The sequence below is a fragment of the Lissotriton vulgaris genome, chromosome 9 (assembly GCF_964263255.1).
Source record: "Lissotriton vulgaris chromosome 9, aLisVul1.2, whole genome shotgun sequence".
NCBI lineage: Eukaryota > Metazoa > Chordata > Amphibia > Caudata > Salamandridae > Lissotriton > Lissotriton vulgaris.
Window position 1 is genome coordinate 1,081,543,503 of NC_141697.1, and position 22,330 is coordinate 1,081,565,832.

Here is a 22,330-nt window from a genome sequence, read left to right on the forward strand (position 1 = left end):
TGATAGTGTGTGAAGAGGATACCGAGTTTTCCCCCTGGTTCCTTAAGTTAGTACTATCAATAGCTGTATTCCACTGGGAGGGTGGGTTCCTTTGAAATCCAGTCAGGATATTTCTTGATGTAGTCAGGTCACACAAACATTGGTGCAAATTCGGATACTGCTACGGTGAACTTAGTATTTGCCCTTTATGAGGTAGTAGCAATAAAGTAGGGTGCGGTCAGTGGCTGTATCTACCTGGTATTTGGACATAATATTGAATTATTAATATCAAGCTACACCAATATATCACATTCTTAATATTGTGACACATTAATATTGTGATGCAGAAATATCATGGACATAAATATCGATATGTAGGTAGGTAATAACTTTTGCAATAAATTGTATTTTGAATATCGTTTGCAATATTATTGTTCTAAACATATTGTTTTTTAATTATTTCTATGTGTTTTAGTTCATATTTTAATTGTATATGTTATATATTGTTTGTATAATTGATGGTAATAATTTTTAATTATAGTTTTTAATTTTAAGTTATATATAATATGTTAGAAATGGGGGTCTCGAGTTGGCAATGGTTTGTACCTTTATCAAAATAGGGACCCTTGCTTCTAGTCATAGAAAGGGTGATACACTCCTAAAATAACCCCTGCTCACCCCCTTGGCAACTTGGCACCAGCAGACAGGCTTATCTCAGAGGCAGTGTGTAAAGCATTTGTGAACACATATAGTAATATGGTGAAAACACTACAAATGGATAACACACTAGTTTAGAAGAATAAGTAAATGTAGAAACAGCTTAGTTCAATGTAGATGGTAAATGCAACACTTTACTCTCAAAGGGCCCGATTCACAGAGCTAACTTAAGACAAAATCCTAAACTTACTACTTTTGGTATTCACAAAAGTTAGGATTTTGTCTTAAGTTTGTCTTAAGACAGACTTAAGACAGATATAAGTTAGGATTTTGTCTTAAGTCTGTCTTAAGACAAACTTAAGACAAAATCCTAACTTCTGTGAATACCAAAAGTAGTAAGTTTAGGATTTTGTCTTAAGTTAGTTCTGTGAATTGGGCCCCTAGTACCTTGGATGTGTAACGCAATGTAAACAAAAGGGGCTCAGGAAAGGTGATGCCTCAGTTCCTTGATCTGGGGGAGGCGTTGCATCTGTTCCTTACCGGAGAGGGAGGGATGCGTCTGTTTCTTACTGCGTCCTGGTTACGATGCGACAAGATGGTGCCTCGATGCAATTCGACAATCCAGTGCGATGTGACAAGATGGCGTATTTGATGTGATGCAACAACTTGGATACGATGCTTCCATGCCCGACAGCCGTGCAGCAAGATCAGTGGTTTCTTGGGCCGTGACAGGCCCTGCATTGCGCTTCTCCGGTGATGTGACGGCAACCTCTGCAGCGATGACACCCTTCTCCAGCCATGCGACATGCTTCCTTGGTGATGCGACGGCATACAGTTGCGGTGGCGGCACGCTTCTTCAGCGATGCAACTGTAACAGCTGCGGCGACGACATGCTTCTTCCTCATTGCATCGCGCGTCCAGGTCCCAGCGACACAATCACGCAATCAACCAATCAAGACACTTATAAAGCGCACTACATACCCGTGAGGGCCTCAAGGCGCTGGTGGGGGGTGCTGCTGCTAGTGATGAAAGAGCCAGGTCTTGAGGAGTCTTCTGAAGGCCAGTAGGTCTTGGGTCTGTCGTAGATTGGTGGGGAGGGTGTTCCAGGTCTTGGCGGCTAGGTGGAAGAAGGATCTGCCACCGGTGGTCATTCTTCGGATGCGGAGGACTGTGGCGAGGACAAGGCTGGCAGAGCGGAGCTGGTGGGTGGGGGTGTAGAAGTTGAGTCGTCTGTTGAGGTATGCTGGGCGGGTCTTATGGAGAGCTTTGTGTGCATGGATGAGGAGTTTGAAGGTTATCCTCTTGTTGACGGGGAGCCAGTGCAGGTCTCTCAGGTGGGGTGTGATGTGGCTGCAGTGGGGGATGTCTAAAATCAGGCGTGCTGATGCATTCTGGATGCGTTGCAGTTGCCTCAGGAGCTTGGCCGACTTTCGTGCATAGAGGGCGTTTCCGTAGTCCATCCTGCTGGTGACGAAGGCCTGGGTGACAGTTCTTCTTGTCTCTGTGGGGATCCACTTGAAGATCCTGAGGAGCATTCTGAGGGTGTTGAAGCAGGATGAGGAGACGGCGTTTACCTGCTTAGTCATGGAGAGGGTGGAGTCAAGGATGGCCCCTAGGTTGCGTGCGTGGTTGGTGGGTGTCGAGGCTGTTCCTAGAGTTGACGGCCACCAAGAGTTGTCTCAGGCTGAGGGTGTGGAGCTGAGGATGAGGACTTCAGTCTTGTCTGAGTTCAGCTTCAGTATGGCTGTTCCTCATCCATTCGGTGACGGCCTTGATTCCGTCATGGAGGTTGGGCTTGGTGGTGTGAGGGTCTTTTGTGAGGGAGATGATCAGCTGGGTGTCGTTGTTGTAGGAGATGATGTTGAGGTTGTGCTGTCGGGTGACGAGGGCGAGGGGTGCCATGTAGATGTTGAACAGCGTCGGGCTGAGGGAAGAGCCCTGGGTTCGCCGCAGATGATTTACATGGCAGTGAAGCGGAAGGGGGGAGGCGGACGCTCTGAGTTCTGTCGGAGAGGAAGGATGTGGTCCAGTCCAGGGCCTTCTCTTGGATCCCGGCATCGCATAGGCGTGTTCGTAGTGTGCGATGGCAGACCATATCGAAGGCGACTGACAAATCCAGGAGGATGAGGACCGCTGTATCTCCGTTGTCAAGCAGGGTCCTGATGTCATCGGTGGCGGCGATAAGGGCGGTTTCGGTGATGTGGTTGCTGCGGAACCCGGACTGGGATGGGTACAGGATGCTGTTCTCCTCGAGGAAGCAGGTCAGTTGTTTGTTGACGATCTTCTCGGTGACCTTCCCCGGGAACGGGAGCAGGGAGATGGGTCGGAAGTTCTTGAGGTCCTTGGGGTCCGCCTTGAGTTTCTTGAGTAAGGGGTTGATCTCGGGGTGCTTCCAGTTTTCTGGGAAGGTTGCTGTCTCAAAGGAAATGTTGATTACTTTCCTGAGGTGGGGTTTGATGGTTGTGCTGGCTTTGTTAAAGATGTGGTGGAGTCATGGGTCCAGCAGTGATCCAGAGTGGCTGGTGTTGATGGTCTCGCTGGTGTCCTCATCGTTAGTGCTGGTCCAGGAGAGCAGGCGGCTGGTGCAGGTTGTTGTCGTGGGGGTGGTGGTCGTTGGGGCGGTTGTGGCGTTGAAGCTGTCGTGGGTGTCGGCGATCTTGCGGTGGAAGAAGATGGCCAGTGAGTTACACAGGTCTTGCGAAGGCGGGATGTCGTTGGTGTTGGAGAGTTCCTTCACGATATTGAAGAGCTCTTTGCTGTTGTGTGCATTGTTATCCAGGCGGTCTTTGAATGAAGCCCTCTTGGCGGCTCTGATGAGTTGGTGGTGTCCGTGGGTGGTGTTCTTGTGGGCTGCGTAGCTGTCCAGTGTACGTTCGCGGAGCCAGTTTTTCTCCAGTTTTCGGAATGCTGGTGTGGCTTTTGGATGGTGCCTTGAGCGGGGCGAGGGTGTTGGCGCAGTTGTCGATCCACTGTCTGAGGTTGCGGGTGGCTTGTTGGGGTCAGTAGGGTCAGCTGATGGGCTTTGGGCGAGGGTGTTGGTTAGCTGGTCTTCTGTGACCTTGCTCCAGTGGCGTCGAGCCATCTGCTGGGTGCGGTGGTGCGGTGGTGCTTGGTGGGCTTCCTGATAGTGAAGTGGATGCAGTGGCGGTTGGTCCTGTAGGGTTTGGTGTTGTGGCTGAAGGTGACGTGGGGGCTTGCTGTGAAGATGGGATCAAGCGTGTGGCCGGCAGCCTGGGTGGGTGTTGTCATGAGCTGTCTGAGTCCGAGGTTGGCTAGGTAGTCGATCAGGGTGGTGGAGTTGGTGTCGTTGTTGTTCTCAAGTTGGAAGTTCAGGTCCCCGAGGAGGATGTAGTCCGTGGAGGTGAGGGCGTGTGTGCTGATGAGGTCGGCGATGGAGTCGCTGATTTGTGGTCGTGGTCCGGGGGTCTGTAGACAAGAGTTCCTCTGAGGGTGGTGTTCATGTCGGTGTGAATCTGGAAGTGCATGTGTTCGGCGGTGCTGAGGGAGTCATCGGTGTAGGTCCAGAATCTGAGGGTGTTCCTGTGGACGATGGCGATTTCTCCTCCAACACCGTTGGCGCGGTCCTTGTGGGAGATCTTGTAGCCCTCTGGGATAGTCGGGTGCTGAGGCGGTGTTCAGCCAGGTCTCCGTCAGGACTTCTGGGTGGTTGAGTCGAGGAGGTCCCAGAGTTCAACGGCGTGTTTGCGGGTGGAGCGGGTGTCGAGGAGGGTGCATCTGAGGTAATTGGCTTCTTTTGCTGGTGGTTTGGTGGGCCGTATGTTGGTGAATCTGCAGGCCCGGCAGGTGAAGGGTCCTTGGGTGCGTTTTCGGGGTGGCCCGGTAGCAGGCGTGTTCTTATCCCTGGTTGAGTGCGTGGAGGGTGCTCGCATCGTAGTGGACTCGGGGGACTTGGTGTGCGTGTGGCAAGGGTTTCTGGCGCTGGGCGCGGTCTAGGCACGGGCGGGCGCAGACGGGCTTGCCTTAGGCCTGCCTCCGGCGTGCCTCCGGCGCGCCAGCAGCACACCCGCTGCGCGCGGCCACCATATATGGTGAGGTGGGAGGGAGGTGCAGCTGGGAGGCGGGGAGGACAATGGGGATGAAAGGGGCGGGGCAGCAGGGGATGCAGTGGCAGGAACCGGGGATGGGAGGGGGTGGTGAGGGAAACAGAAGGCAAAAAGGGGAGCAGTGGGGGCTAAGGAACATGCTATAGTGGGTAGACCGAGCAGGACCCAGTACAATTGGACGAGGAGTCACCCAAACACAGGATTACATAAAGTGAGGAAAGGCCAAAAAGACGGGCAGAGTCAGCGGCGGGAACACAGTCTCCAAAGGTCTTAAAACAACAGCAGGCACCTCTCTGCAGGTAGGATTCCCAGCAAGGAAATGCAGGGGAGCTGGTGGTCTTTGTGTTCCCTGAAACTTCAGAACGGGAGGCAAGCTCAGCTTCAAGTCCTTGGAGATCTTCCTTAAGAAAATAGTTAATTCTATAATTTCCTTGGCAATAAGTAACCCCTGCAGGCCAACCCCAAACAACAAACAGCACAGGGGCAGTCTCCTCCTTCAGCTTTCTTGATCTCTCCTTGGCAAAAGTGTGTCTTGATTCCCAGAAGTGATCTAAAGTTCTGGGGTCAGGGTCCCTCTTTTTATACACACAATGTCTTTGTTCTCTGAAGGCAGAGAGTGTCTGTACCCAGCCCAAACCAGTTCTGTCCTCCCTGGTGTAGCCTCCTGGCAGGAGGTGGAGACAGCATTGTTGAAAGCAGACCTAGCCCAGGTAGCTGAAAAGATATCTACTCTCCCTAGTCTCTTTTCAATGTAGGCTCAGGCAAGTGAAAGGAAATCTCCTCCCCTTACTCTATATTAAACCCAGGTCCTATTCAGCCCAGCCCTGGCTCATCAGACTACTGGAGCCAAAGCCCTCTTCAGCCCCCATCACTCACAAACCAGACATGTAATACACAAACCTAGAAGAGGTATACAGGCTGGTTAGGCAAGAAAATACCTACTTTCTAAAAGTGGTATTTTCAAACACAGATTGTAAAAATCACCCACCCTAAAAGATGTATTTTAACATTCTGTGTTCAGGCATACTATACTCGTTTTTTTTACCTTGTTCCTTGAGCCAGTTAGGATTATAAGATGTTATAATCAAACTGCCCATTCAGGGCTATAGGAACAGTTAGCCTTGCAATAGTGAAAAACAAAAGTGGCTTAAATTCACTATCAGGACATGCCACTCACATTTGGACATGTCCTACCTTTCACATACAATGCACCCAGCCTTTTAGGTGTACCTTGGGCTTACTTTGGGGCTGACTAACATGTAGAAAATGTAAGGTTTAGGGACTGGCAATTGAGTGCACTTGCCAAGTCGACATGGCAGTCCCAGACTACACACAGGCTCTGCAATGGTAGGCCTGAGCCATATTTACAAGCTGCATCTCTAGGTGGCACAATCAGTGCTGAAAGCCCACCAGCAGCATTTGATTTACAGGCCCTGGGCACTCAAGGTGCACTGTACTAGGGACTGACGAGTAAATCAAATAAGCCAATCATGGGTCACTAATCCATGACAGCAATATGCACCATGGAGCACTTATACTTAGGCGCTGAACAGCAGTGGCAAAGTGCCCAAAGCATCTAGACCAGCAAAACATAGCAAAACATAGCAAAAACAAAGGAGGCAACAGCGAAAAAATGGAAGTGAGACCCACACCAATGATGCCAAGTCTAACATAATATAATTTAATTGTTAATAGTAGTTTATAGTTTTGTAGCTGGTTGTGAGGTTTGCTGGGTAGGAAGTTAATAAAGTATATATAATTAGTAATTAAAGTTTAATTATTTCTCAATTTTCAATTGATACTAAATTATGTAAATGGTGGTAAGTTAATTAAGGAATATTTCATTAATTACTATATAATCATTTATGTATTAATTAGTTAATTAATCATTAATTATGTATATTGTGTAATAATTTTATTGGTAAGTGATATTCTAGGTTTGGGTTGTTTTGTTTCTCGAGTTATAGTGTAGGAAGTTAATTAAGCAATAATCAATGGTATGTGTTTAAAGTGAATTAAATGTTTTACTGTTGCACAGACTTGAGTGGGAATAGTTAATTATACTCCTCTGGAGTCCAACTTTTCACCTACTGTTGCACAGACTGGAGTGGGTACAGTAAATTTGACCCCTCCGATATCCAATGCTTTCCCTACTGGTACACAGATTGAAATGGAAATAGTAAATTCTACCCCTGCATCCTACGCTTTTCATACTGTTGCACAGACAGGAGTGGGACTAGTAAAAGTTACCCCTCTGGTGTCCAATGTGTTCCCTATTGTTGTACAGATTGGAGTGGGAATAGTAAATTATAATCCTCCAGTATCCAACGCTTTCCCCAGTGTTGCATAGACTGGAGTGGTAATAGTCAATTTTGCCTCTTTGGCGTCCAATGCTTTCCCAACTGTTACACAGACTAGATTGGGAATAGTACATTTTGCCCCTTCATTGGCCAAAGATTTCCCTACTGTTGCACAGAATGGAGTGGAAATAGTACATTTTAACCTTTGGTGTCCATTGCTTTTCTTACTGTTGCACGACTGGAGTAGGAATAGAAAATGTTACCCCTCCGCCATCCAACACTTTCCCCACTATTGCACAGGCTGGCGTGGGAAAAGTAAATATTACCTTTCCTGAGGACAATGGTATAACTACTGTTGCACAGACCGCAGAAGTTTCTATTTTTTTCATTATTGTTTAAATGTGTGTAATATTGTATTTTTATTATTTTTATCTTCTATCATCTGTTTATAATTTTGCATTCTGTTATTAATATTTTTTTGTCAATTTTTTGTAATGTTTTTATTTGTATTAATGTTTTATGTACTTATACATATGTATATATGTATATATAAGTGCGTGTGTGTATATATTGTTTATATTAGTAAATAAAAAACTCAAACAATTTATGGAATATAAAATCTATATATTTAATATTAGTTGATTTTATAGATATGTATATATAAACATACACACATGTTTTATGTGTGTATGGTTACATAAGTATATATTTATTTTAAATATGAATGTTACTTACATTTATGTAATATACATTAAATTATAATATGCATTAAAACGTTTACGTTTTACTACTCTAAAGTGTGCATTTATAGAATGTTTTTTATTTTTTAGTACTTTGAACGATATTTGTGTCAACAATAGGCCTGATTCACAAAGGTAAAGTGAGACGAAAGTCTAACTTTACAAACTTTGGTATTCAGAAAGGCCATTTACTATTCAAAAAATGTCCTTTGTGAATACCCAAAGTTGAATTTCATGACTTTTGGTATTCACAAAGGGCAGTTAAGAGTAGTAAATGCTCTTTGTGAATACCAAAAGTCGTAAAGTCAGACTTTTATCTCACGTTATCTTTGTGAATCAGCCCCAATATATTTTTCTGAATATGTTTGTACCTACCTTTATAAGTATAGGGAAATTATATTTGTGGCAACAATATGTTTGACAGAATATTTCTGTGTCAGGAATTTTGTGGTCGATATTCTGTCACTGATCCATCCACCCTTTTATACCTTCAACCTCCAGCACACCATCAGCTGATGTGGACCTAACTTGAAGAACTTGAAAGGACAAAAGGAAACACAGAAGTTGTGTCACAATCTGCCAATGTTATTTTTCAGTTAGATGGACACCTGTAACTGTTGGAGGTACAAGGGGATCTTAGATACCCATATAGTGCAGGATTTCCCACTATGATTTCAAAGTTACAACTATTTTTACTGTTTTTCTAATCTCTAATGTTAGTGCATTCATTTGAGATCAATTTTTGCGATTCATTTGTGATTCACTTGTATCATGTTCTCTGCTCTATTCAATTAGATTTTTTTGTTGGCATATTGTTTAGCGGAAGTTAGGCTTGTTAAATCATTTTAAAGTACAATTTATTTTCTTGACTGTAGCATTGTGATTGAATATGGTGTTTTCACTATTGGCCAGACATGCCATTGTAATGACTCATTAGAACTATCACAAATGTATTGCAATGATTACAGCTCTTGCAAATATATCACTTTCTCATAGCTAGAATTAACTGGTACAATTAGGAACTGTACCATGTGAACCCATTTTTCCAATGGTTATAGTAAGCTGCATATGTGGTTTTTAATTAGTGATAGCCCATGCAAGGTACCAGCCAGATCAGAGATGAGGCATAGAAAACTAATGATAAAGCATGCCACATTAGTGGGTGATGGTTCCATGACCTTTCAACTAATGTTGTCCAACAGAACTCACAGGCTTTTAGTGGCAGCTTTGGCGGTATCTACCACTACTCTTGTGTGGTTTGGAAGTCTACTCCCAGGCCTCGGGCAGTACAGGGACATGGGCATCCACTGTGATAGTTCTACAGGTAGGCCGTTAGGGCCAGACGTCTTTCCTGACTGAAATTCCCTTATTGCCCTAATTGACTCTACATCCCTAAATTTGTTATCTAGCTTCTACACGTTTTCTCTCGAGTATACTGGAATCTTAATGCCATGGAGAAGTTCCTGATCTCCCTGTGGGTCTTGCCATACACAATATTGCTAAGTTACATAGCTCCTTGGATGGCAATCTCCATTCATTCCTCTCTTTACCTGCTTCGTTCCTCTGCATGTTTTTCCTGGACCGCTTTCTTCTTTAATTCATCACTATCACCAAATCAAGTAACCTGGACCTGATGACGACCTGCAGTCAGACAGTTCAAAACGCCGTTGACCACCCAGCGTCACTTTTGGTTCCAATGTGGTCAATTTAAATAATTTAAAAAAAATTACAAAAATGTGCCTTGTATATATCTTTCTTTGTTAATGACCACAATTTTGTTGAAATTGCTATGCTGTTCACGCTGTTTGCTCACCTTTTTTGTGTCACTACGCCATTCACTGTCACTAGTACGTTCAGGGCAGGACTCACTTATGGTTACTTTTACATATAATGTACGGTAGTGCTGTCATAACTACTTGCAAATAAGAATTTTTTGTTTCTCTACAAATTTCTTTAGGTCTCCTATTTTCCGTTCCTCCTTGTGATTAAATCTGTTTCTGAATTTGCTGTGTGAAATAACTTCCATTTGAGACATTGTTCTTTGTACGCATACTTTACCCGGGTCTCGACTGGGTTAACAGGTTTACTCCTGTTTCTTTGCTTTTATATTCTAGTCAGGCCCTGTATTCCACCTGTTTAAGTTGCTGCCTCTGGCCCACCCTAGCGTCCTATGCCAATCTATTACTGAGTTTTAATTGGAAGATGTCCTATTCTAGGGTGGGGGGGCGTGACTAGATGCCAATGGAGTGAGACGTGTCTCGCGGAGCTCCCACCCGGAGAGCCCTCAGCACAGACCATCATGTTACCCCACACCCCCACAAAAGTTATGAGGAGGCTGGGGGAGGCCAACTGAGTGCGGGAAGAACACAGGAACTAGCACTCTGACCCGGGAACACAGTATGCTGGAGAATGGGAGGTATGGCCTCCGGGAGGCCTAAGATGGCGGCCGCGAACTGAGGAGCTAGATAACCCGAGATAGAGTGGACAGTCAAGTGAGCTGATTCCCACCCCAGCCCAAGCAGGAATAATTCACCTGGGGTCGGAATCGACAGCCGGAGCCTGGTGAGAGGAGTATAGCTGCAGAGGCCAGTTGAAGTTCGGGGCCCGTTGGTGCGGACGGAGGACCCACGACGTGGTGTCAACAGCGGTGCAAATCAGAGGCTGTCACCTGCAAGTCACCGCTGGGGCCAACAGAGGCTACCTCTGGCCCAGGCATCGCTGGGAGGACCAGAATACAGTCCAGGACTGGCACTTAGAGGTGAGCCAACAGGAGAGGAAAAATAAGGAGACCCCCTGAGACGGAGGTCACCGCTGCCCAGTAGTGATGCATAAGAGGTGGGACAACACAGAGGCAAGTGCGATGGCAGGAGAGCACTACGAGGTGAGAAGAGGAGGGATCGAGGAGAGGGGGCTCTTATCTGCAGTGAAGGTGCGGAGGGTCCCGCTGCTGACTCAGGGTCAAAAGTGGGGAAGAAATAGCACTAAGGCCCTAACAGCGGAGGACGGGTGGTACAATAGTGCGTGGTCCTTACTCTGCAGCGAGTGAGTCACTGGAATCCAAGAGAGTAGAGCAGAGCTATGCCAGAGACCTACATAAGAGGGTAAAAGACTTACCGGCTCAGAGCAGAGAGCAGCTGAGAGCAAGGTTGGCACTGGGGTGCAAAACCGAGCCGGGAGTTGCTAGAGGGCCATGTAAGCATGGGTGCTCATGGTGTGCAACGAGCGGGAAACACAGCAGGCCTGCGACTACTGGAGCTCTAAAAGGAGGTCAACAGACCCTTGAGAAGTGGCAGCAAGTCTCCAGTGAAAAGGCAACACAGCAGGCAGGCCCAGCTGCAGTGAAGTAAGAGGAGCAAGTCAGATAACTCGACAGCCGAGAGGGCCCTGAGCATACCCAGCAAAACAATCACAAGGGGGACCATATTTAGAGGCAGGAAACAACAAGAACCTGAGGCGCAGAAGTTGGCTGCCTGAGGGGATGGCGCGAGCACCATCCAAGGAGAGTGTGTGTCAAGCAAGCAGAGCCACACAACCAGGGGACAGCAATAAAAGGTGCGGCGGTCCCAACACCCCCACCAGTTGGATACCCACTGAGGCAGGCACAGGCTTCCCCTGCCAGAAAATGGGGAGGATACCTAAAAAGAGAGTGCAAGTCAGCATAGATCCCCACAGGAGACAGGATCTGATGGATGTGGAGGAAGTCGCTGGGGGAGCACCAAAGGAAACTACACAGGCCAGGACAAAGTTGGCAGACAAGCAATCACAGCATCATGTGTGGCCCTTGAGAACAAGATTCATTCTATTGGCACTGACTTGAGCTTACTCAAGGATGATCATCACCGTCTGGCGGAAAGAGTGACAAACACTAAATGTACAATGGCGGACATCCTGGCGGAGGTCACTCAGTTGCACAAGTTGCTGTCAGAAGTAATGAGCGGGATGCGGACCTTGGAAATGAGATAAGAAGACAACGTAGGAAGATCCCGTAGAAACAACATATGTATTATTTGGATCCCGGACCACTAAGAGGGTAGTGACATGGTACTATACTTAGAGAACTGGCTGACGACAGAGGTGGCCCCAGAGCGCCTATCCTCCTTCTATGCACTGGAAAGGGAGCACAGCTTCCCAGCTTGACCCCCCAAGCCGGGTGCTCCTCTGCGACTGTTGGTGGCTCCTCTGCTCCACTTTAGGGATTGAGATCATATTCTGACACAAGCCCGGCAGCACAAAAACCTGCAAATCGGAAACAATAAGATAATGATCTTCCCAGACTTCATGAGGGAAGTGCAGAAACAGCTAGCCTCCTTTCTGGCGGGGAAAAGGCTGCTCAGGCAATTACAGATCCCTTACGCAATTATGTTTCCGATCCAGATGAGGGTAGTCACATCAAAGGGGACCCAATTATTTCAAGCTCCCCAAGATGCTTGGAATCAGCTTGATACTGTTTAGGCACAGTGATCATGGGGAACTCCCCAGGGTCAACCTCCCAGAAGAAGCAAGGAGCCATGGATAAAGCCAGCACACCATCCTCAGCAGAAGCCAGAAAGGAAAGACACAGAATCTTTTGAGAGGTTTTGGAACTAAGTCAGGCGGAATCCAGTCCCAAATCTATGTGGAGCGGCACATGGGAGAGAACACCGGATGGTTTCCAAAGCTCCAGCTCATCAGAGGACTCTGAAACAGACCTATGGAGGGTCATTTGCTCATCTGAACTGAGAAACGCAGAACTGACATGAGACTCTGAACCATAACCTTTATATCCTGTATCCTTTTAGTCCTGTATACAGGGCAAACAATAAAAATTAAGGGGGCATCTTACAATAATGAAAGGGGGATGGGGTAACTCTCCCACACTTTAAGACGGGGGAGAGATACAGGGAGCTTTGGTCGAAACTTCACCCCGAGTACAACTGGGCAGGACATCTGCGAAAAGATACAAACTGGTATAGAATTTGGATGGCTATTGGACTATCACCTGTCCTGGGGAAGGGGTGATGGGAAAATTGTTTTTCATGGGGTTTTCAAGTTGGGGCTAGGCGTGCATGGGCTAGAATAAAATTTAGGACATTATACACACCAACATTATGGGTCCTGCCATAGAATTTAAGTGCCTCTTGTGGAATTTGAAAGGGATGCACACCATGACTAGGGGCCATAAGATCCATGAATACCTGACTAGAAGAGGTGTGCTTATTGCGCTGTTGCAGGAAACGCATATCACTGCTAAGAAAGGGGACGCCATACAGAAAAGATGGAGAGATCAGGTGTACTATACAAATTACTCGGCTTTCGCAAGAAGAGTACTGATATGGGTGAGAGTGGGAGACCCATTTCAGTGTACCAGACACATAGTAGAGTCCGAAGGGCGATATGTTGTCCTAATAGGAAAACTAGATGGAAGGGACTTAACAATTGGCAGTATATACAGGCTGAAATCTGAACAACACTAATTCTTCGCGGCACTTTCTAGGAAGTTGGCACCGCACTTGACCGGCTCGGTGATTCTGGGTGGGGACTTTAACTGTGTCATGGACGTTGAGTTTCATCAATCCCATCCACCACTGAGAGATTCCCCCGTTGTTCGAGCAGCCGAAGCATGCAGAACATGGCAGCACCAGCGGGAGTTGATAGATATCTGGAGGGTACTTTACCCAAGGGACAGAGATTACTCATTCTTCTCTTATCTACACGACTTGAATGTTAGAATTGATGCCATCCTTTGCTTCCTGAACGTATATGAACAAGTGATAACAAGCGAGTACATAGCCTGGACGATATCTGACCTTAATCCCCTGTTAGTGGGACTGCAGTTGACGAGAGGCTGAGTATTCCCTTCTGCCGATTACGAATGGAAGCCCTAGAAGACCAGGTATTTCAGGCAACAATAAGGGCAGCGAAAGTGCAATACTTTGAGACTAACGCAGGGTCTGCCTCTAACTCATTAGTGGAGTGAGATGCCTTCAAGGCTGTGATCAGGGGCAAATGCATCTCTGAAATAGTGGGAATACCGGGGCCACTCCTGAGGGACACACTGAAAGCAGAACAACACCTTAGGGAACTTGAAAAAGCAAAAGCAGAATATTGGGAATTGCAGGAAAAGCTCCTAGCAGCCAAAGAGGTAGTGGCAGAGCATGTTGAAAGGCTTCAGTGTTTTGATTATAAGAACGACTAAACACCACTAGGTATGGGCTCCCAAGCAGCAAGGCCAAACCCTGCCTTGTGTATACTACAAAAAAGATGCCAATGCTGCCTTTATTAGTAAACCTATCTATTTCTCTTCCTCACACACGAATAGAACACCATGTGAGCAGTATCTGATTTTTTGAATCAATCCTTTTGATTTTTATTTTATTTCAAATTGTCATTAACTCATTTGTTTTGTTCAACTTTTTCACATTTCAAAGAAACATTACAAGAAACACAATTGAACATATAATTATTCACTATTGTACCACAACCCCTTCATATCATTCATACACACTATCACTAAAGATCTTTGTCTAACATACTCCGAGCACACTCACACTCTTAACACTCTAATATCAAAAATATTTTTTCTACAAACATGTACAAATTATATACAATTTTTGAAAAAAGCCATAGAATGTAATTTCAAGAAGGAATCAACATAATACAGGTATCATTTGATATTCTTATGGCTGTAAATCACAAGGTCTATGCGTTTCGAACTCTCTTTAATGCGGAGTTCTCATCAGGACCATATACTGTGAATGGAAAAGAGAGGGGAGACCCTTGTTACATATGTGTTTTAAGACCATATAAAAGAAGAAAACTGCTAATCGGCTTAACAGCCACCTGTCCACATCTTACCTTTTTAGTAGTGGAGCTTGTTTATTTCCCTAAATCACCATACACCGCTGAGCGGGGCTACCTAAATGATAAACATACATTTCAGCATATCGTCTAAATTTACTGTATCCAAAAACGCCCTAATAGACTTAAAAGTCACTCACTGATCTCGTGTCGCCATTCACCACTTTATACTCTGTAAAAGAGAACAAGTGCGTTTGTTTACTACTGGAACAGGCCATGAGCACTATCTATGGTGTTAAGGTAAGGGAATTGTATGTCTTACCTATTTACTGTTTTAGTTGGTCAAACATGAAATTTGAAGGGGTGCACCTGCACTGCTCCTGTAAGGCAAAATAATGCATTCTTATTCTTGTTATAGCGAATCCACAATGCTATCTGCCAAGATGTCTGGCAGCTTTTTCGACGTATATTAAAATGTTGCCCTGTTTAACCGCGCTTGGGCCGGTAAAAAGACGTGCTCTCATTCTTATGGTAACGGAACCCTGTTTGTGTTGATTACGCTATCTACCAAGAGTTCCGGCAGATCTTTCTCGATGTATTTGTCTGCGATGCTCACCTTTTGTTCGGTCTGATTTCTGGTTCATTCGGGCTCTGGTTCATCAATCCCGGGCAGTCTGTGTTCTTCCGCGTTTGGTTCCGAAATATATCCATGTCACGTGGTTTCTCACTTCTAAAACTGGCGCCATCTTTGAATGAGCAAGTTTATGAATATTGTGCCATTCCTGAGCATTGGTGGGGATCGTACTATCAATCGGTTGTCAACTACGGGACCGATCTGGAGGGTCATATTACAGTGATGTATATTAAGTGAACAATCTCATTATTTAAAGTTGCTGAAGTGTTTGGTGATGGCGATCTCGTTTCTCATGAATGTTTTACTTTTTAGGCGCCATCTTGAGTTGGGTGATTCATGAAAAGGGTGGTCAATTGATACTGTAGGTCTACCTGCCGCTATTATGGAGAGGTGCTAGGCCCATTTATTTCCAGATGACCTAAATGGTACTACAATTTGTATATTTCGGACAGTTCATCGAGTCCTTCCATGGCTGAATTGAATTTCACAATCATCATGGCTTCCTTTCTAGAAAGTTTTCCCTCCAAATCACCACCCCTTATGTCCTGGTCCACCTTGGCAATAACCGTCCATCGCATTTCATTATTTCCATGGTTTTATTTGCCAATGTTTCACCAAAGGGGCATTGGGAACCTTTAGTTTTATTCTTGTTTTGTGCTGCTGAATTCTTCTTCGAATCTCTTGATTTGTTTAGCCGATGTATAGCAAATTGCACGGACATTTAATCCCATATATATCAAGTCGCGATTTGCAATTTGTGAAAGCTTCATGTTTCCACATTATTTCATTATGTTTAAAGGTAGTTCCTTCTTCAGTTGAATCACAACAATTGCATCCACGACATTTGTGGTGGCCCATAATTGGAGGCAGCCCAATCATGGTCCTTATCGTTGGTCGATGTTTTAGTGGCAAAGCTGCTCTCACAAATCTGTTGGCTATACTGGATTCTTTTTTAAAAGCGAAACACAGAGGTTTTTTCAGTTTTACCAGATGGCAGTTGTTATTGACCACCTTTTTTAACGTATTTGTATCAGGGCAGTATGTTGTAACTATTACCATTCGGTCCACCTTCTGTTTGACTTTTTTCTCCAATAAACATTCATGTGGAGTCCACCATGCTCTTTTTTTGGAACGTCTCAGTAGTTTTTTGGGGTATCCGCGTTCAATCAAATTAGCAGTCAGTCTATCTGCATGCTTCAAGTATTCATCTTTATCCTGGCAATTTCTGCGAATCCTTAAGTATTGCCCGTATGGCAAGTTTTCTTTCAGGCTTCGGGGGTGATTGCTGGTGAAATGGCGTGTTCGGATCCGTTTCTTTTTGATACGGAGTAGTCATTAAACCTCCTTCCTCCGATGGATATATCTCTACATCTAGGAAGGGAATTTTACTTTTTGAATAGGTCAGACTGAATTTAATTTTGTGTGTTTTATTATTCAGCCATTCATGACATTTCTTTAGCTCATCTTCGGAACGGGACCACACGAAAAAATATCGTCGATGTAACGATTCCAATTTCTAATCCATATTCCAAATGGATTATCCTGGTAGATACATTTTTCCTCGTAGCTTGACATAAAAAGGACAGCCAGTTCTGGAGCAAATGGGCAACCCATTGCTACGCCGCCTACTTGAAAATAAAAGTCTCCGTCAAAATTAAAGTAGTTCCGTTTTAATGCAAATTCTGCCAATTGTACAATGAATTCTGTTGGTACCCTTTGTGGTCGTTCTCTTGTCTCCAGTATGGTTTTTAAGACCTGTATACCCTCGTCTTGAGGTATCTGGGTATAAAGGGACGTAATGTCCATTGTTACCATCCAGTCCTGTTGAATTCCACTCCATTTAGTATGTTAATAAAGTCTATTGTATCTCTGATGTAACATTTTACATTGGGTATAAATGGCTTTAAAAAGAAATCTACAAACTTTGATATTGGTTCCATTAGAGATTCACATCCTGAAACGATAGGACGTCCAGGTGGGGTCTTTTCGTTTTTGTGAACCTTTGGCAGTACATAAAACAACGGGATTGCGATTGGTCAGGGGAGCCTGGATGCCTACCAATCATAATGTTGGATTGCAGGCTTATGATTGGTCACTGGTGCCTGGCTGTGCTTCCTGTTCCTCAAGGAGAGCAGGAGCAGAGAATGAGATACGAGACCCAGCGGCAAGGTAAGTAATTTTTTTTTTTTATGCGCACCCTCCCGCAATCGCAACCCCTGCCCTGCCACCTGTGAGCCATGCCAGCCACCACTGCACTTTGGAGGAAGCGGTCATGCTCTGCGGTGTTGCCCGGTACCTCATTGGACAGGAGTCCTCTCAGATCTGCTGCTTGAAGCTAAGAGGAGACGAATGGTCCATGCTGACTGACTGCACGCGCTGCACAATCTGGAACTATGGCCCTATGGACCTAACTTGCTTCAAGAGGAATAAAGAGTGGAGTCCTGCAAGCTACTGGTTAACAGAGCTCACCTAGACCATCACCACCAAGAATCCCTACCCTGGAGTGCTTCCAAGGGATATGTAAGGGTTTTGTGTGAGTGGATTGTGGGAACTGAAGTCCCAAACTTTTAAGGACCATTTTGAAGATTCTAGACCCTTAGACTGTGTTTTGGACACTTGGTGACATCAAGAGTACCTTCAAGAAAAAGTTCCAGAAGTTAAGAGAACTTTGGAAAACTTTGGAATAAAGTTTCCGATGCGGACTGACTCAAACACGCCAGCCAAGCCGGCCTTTGCTGGTTTGTCCCGCTGTAAAGCTCTGGTGGTCTGACTTCCAAAGTTTGACCAGGAACTCCCTGGAAAGCAAGCTGGCGAACCCTCACCAAACCCAGACTAGTGAAGAGCATCGAGGGACCCCGACAGAAAAAGCTTCAGAAAGTTTTCTAAGTTTGAAGGTAAAACTTTGACCGAGGCCTACTGTGAGGGATAGACTTCATTGTGGTTGGCCTGAAACTTTGACTTTGTCCTGGTCTAGCGCAACCAGATATTCCAATAGGCGCTATACATTTCTATCAATCAGCAGCCGGGTGCCAGCACAGGAAGCCTTGTGCCATGGAGGAAGGGTACATTACAGGCAGGATTGTATTTGTGCAGGAAGGTACACCATCCCACTCAGAAACAATCCTTAGAGGCATATTCCTTTTTCTAAGTGTGCCGCAGGAGGCATGTGAAATATGGAAAAGGATGTAATTTAAAAACTCAAAAAAGGAGAAAAGAAAAATTGGTGAAAAATATCCCGTTAAGAAATAAAGTCGGAAAAACAGTTAAAGTAAAGGGGTAGGAAGAGAAAAAAGGGGCATAGTGGTTTGCTTAACATAAAGAAAAGGTGGTATTAAAGAGAAAAGTAAAAATACATTTTATGAAAGGTAAAAGATAGGGGAGTTCAGAGAGATAACTCAAAGTAAAGTATAGAGAAAAAAAGGTTCTATGTGATTTAGATTTAAAGTATTAATTAGTAATTAATGAAGTACGGGCCATATGTATCATTCAAAATTGTGATTGCAAATGCCGAAATTCTGCGAATTTCGGCGTTTGTGATCGCAATTTTGCTAAGTGGGATGTATGAATGGAAAACAGCCTCGCAAAATAAGGAATCGCAAATTTGTGATTCCCTAGTTAGCGATTGCATTTAAGGAATCTCAAATTGCGATTCCTTAAATGCAATGTAAGAGGCCCAGAAAAAGTGCAATTTGGCCACAAGAAATCGCAAAGTACCACCAACCTGGAGTTGGTGGTAATTTGTGATTTCTTTGAAAAATGCACTTTTTTGCATTTTGAAAGTGCCATGTGGCGCACATACATGCCCTATGGGCATGTGTGTGTGCCACGTGTGCACACCTGCACACTTCAGGGATGCAACAGGGTGTCCTTTTGACACCTTGGCACCCTTGAAATTGCATTCTCAATTTACGATTCTCTAATTGAGAATCACAAATTGAGAATGTCTTCCCATTCATTCCTATGGGCCTCATGACGAGCTCAGCTCGTCATTAGCCACGGTGCTTGTGTGCTCATGACCACACCCGTTTGTGCAGAACGTTCACACAGCAGGGCAATTAGCCCAGCGTGCGAGTGTTCCAACGGTCATGACGAGCTCAGCTCGTCATGAGCACACGAGTACCGTGGCTCATGACGAGCTGAGGTCGTCATGAGCGTTCAAGGGGTTAATTGTGAATCACAATTTACAATTCGCAATCAAGGAATATGTAGGATTCGCAAAATTATTCGCAAATCCTACATACATAGTGTTTTGCGATTCTCAAATAGCGATTCGCAAAAAATCGCTATTTGAGAATCGCAAAACCAAAGTTTCATACATATTGTCCTAAATGCTCTAAAAGCACCTATTTTTGACATCCACAATTATTGTACTAAGGAATATCAAAGGCAGAATATTGGTGGGCAGAAGATCTTTACAAGAATATTGAGGGACGAAATATTCAAGAGGTAAGTACACTCATCTTCTACATCTCCCCTAAAACCACCACACATAAGAGCCTCCTCCTCACTTTTTGATTTCCACAAGAACCTGAAAACCTGGCTTTCCGAGTAGTCCCAATAGGCCCTTGGAGTGCCTAGACTCACACCTGGTCAACTCAAGGATACCAGCTCGGGTCATTGTGCGCTCTATAAATCTGTGTAACATAACAGAAGCAGGATTTAATATTCTTACCTCCACATCTACATACTTTAGAGAGGCACATATGCATAAAGTTACATATAGTACATCAGAACAAACTTACCTTTCAATATTTTGTCCCTCGAAATTCTTGCTACAATGTTTTGTCCCATCAATATTTTGCCTATGATATTCACACCCTACCCTAAACCCACAAACTTCATAGATGTCCTTCCCAAAACATTTGGAGGAGTAGCTACTCATACTTAAAAGATTACACATATTAGGTTATAGTTTAAAACAGCTTTTTCCTTGGTTTAGGATAAAAACAGAGCATGAAACTGAAAATATAATTTCTGCACTTCCTTGCAGTTCCTTATTTCTGTTGTGTGTAAGTGCCACCTATGAAAACATTTTCCATCATAATTTTTATGATCAAAAGATGCTTAATGGCGTCAATTCCATATACCATTTGAAACTTAGGGCCAGATGTAGGTAAATCTAATTTACAGACTCATAAATACCGAATCATACTGAATCGGTATTTATGAATCGGTAAATTAGAAGGAGGGAGATGTAGGTAATTTTTTATTATGAATTACTGAATCTGTAAGATTCGGTATTTACCGAGTCGGTAAATACCGAATCGGTATTCCCCATTGATTCCTATGGGCTTTGGAGCCCATAGGTATCAATGGGAAATACCGATTCGGTATTTACCGAATCGGTAAACACCGAATCCAGCAAGGGTGCGGGGGGTGTCACTTTGACACCCTCTAGCACCCCAAGTGCAGGCTTGTGTGCAATGTGGCACACATACATGCCCTAAGGGCATGTCTGTGTGTCACATGGCACAGGTGTGCATGCACATATGTGCATGCACACCTGAATTCGGTATTTTACCACCCAATAGGATTGGGTGGTAAAATACCGACTCTTAAGGGCCTGTGGCACTCTGTGGAGTGCCACCTACATCTTGATTTACCGAATTCAGTAAAATTACAGATTCAGTATTTTACAGAATCAGTAAATTTACCGATTCGGTAAATTTACCGATTCTGTAAAATAATGGCCCCTACATCTCAATCACCAATTACCGGTCGGTAACGGCCGAATTCGGCCGTTACCGACCGGTTATTGGCGACCTACATCTGGCCCTCAGTATCCTGATAATTACTACTTTGGTTACTAAAATGCGACAAATTCAGTGGTAGACTCAACTTCATATATTTCCGAAGCTTTTCAATTCAAAGTTTGAACAAACAACTCTTTCACTGTATACCTGTCACAGAGTATTTATCTTCCAGTGATCAGCTCGCAAAAGTTTATAGGGAATGTAAATCAATACTTGTGCCCTTAAGGGAAGCATGATTAGGGCAGAAATAGCGAAATGATGAAGAAAAATACATTGTGCTCATGTAGGATGTTGAGAGACTTGGAGCAGTACAAAAGATGAACTTTGGTTAGTTACTGCCAGCATCATGGAGGCTGTTAAACAAGGAGAAAAGCAACATTTATTTTTTCAGCAAGTTTTGTGGTAGGGAAATTGATGGGGAACACATGACAGAATGATTAGCTAACATTTTGTAGTTTGGTTGCACGTCAGACTACCGTAGTTAGAAACATAATCAATTCTTTATGTCAGTACTCAAATGCTCGTTTACATAGAGGCAAATTGAATCTCTTGTTTTCAGGAGATTTTGGTGATTAAGAGTTCTAATAAAAACAACCACACTGCCTGAATCTCCCCGAAAAATCTTCCAGGAAAAGGAAGCAGAAAATAGTTTCAGGGCATCTTTACTGGTAATTCAAGGCAAAGGCAGAAGACGGCAAGTCAGAAAATATGTTTTAGAACAAATGCTATTGCAGTTTGTTGCTTAGCAGACGCAGTCCAGCCATACAATGAGCAACTTGCTGGGCATGTTTATTAGAAGTTCAAGTAACTCAGGACAGCAAGCAAAGTTGTTGCTCTGCGTAAAGAGGAGAGTGGTGAACAGTGCCAAATCTTCTACGATATGACTCTCTTAACCCCTTGTCCGCGCCGCCATGCTTGTGACGGAACCACTCCGTTACGAGCCACGGGCGCGCTGTGCTTATGACGGAGTGGTTCCGTCACAGCCCACATACTCACTAATTCGACCGCACAGGTGGGGAATCAGTGCCACGTGGGCGGAGCGGCTGCAGGGTGACGGAACCACTCCATCATGAGCACAACGCGCCCGTGGCTCGTGACGGAGTGGTTCGGTCACCAGCACGGAAGGAGTTAAGCTCTTTCCCTGTGCTGGCGCACTTGAGACCGCTTAGTAGGTAACGATACACCATGGTGATAGGGTGCCTGCTTTACAGACAGCATTGTTGTTGTGCAGGAAAGCAGCACACATGGAAGGAGAAAGTAACTGGGAAAAATTATGATATTTCGCTGTGTAATGCTCGGTCGTGTAGGCACACCATTTTGGCAATCTATGTTTGCAGCAAAATACATGGGTGGCTGCATGGGAAAGCCCATGCTGCATCCATTTAATGCCTACCTAATGCAAAGTAATCCAAGGCAGCTAAACCGC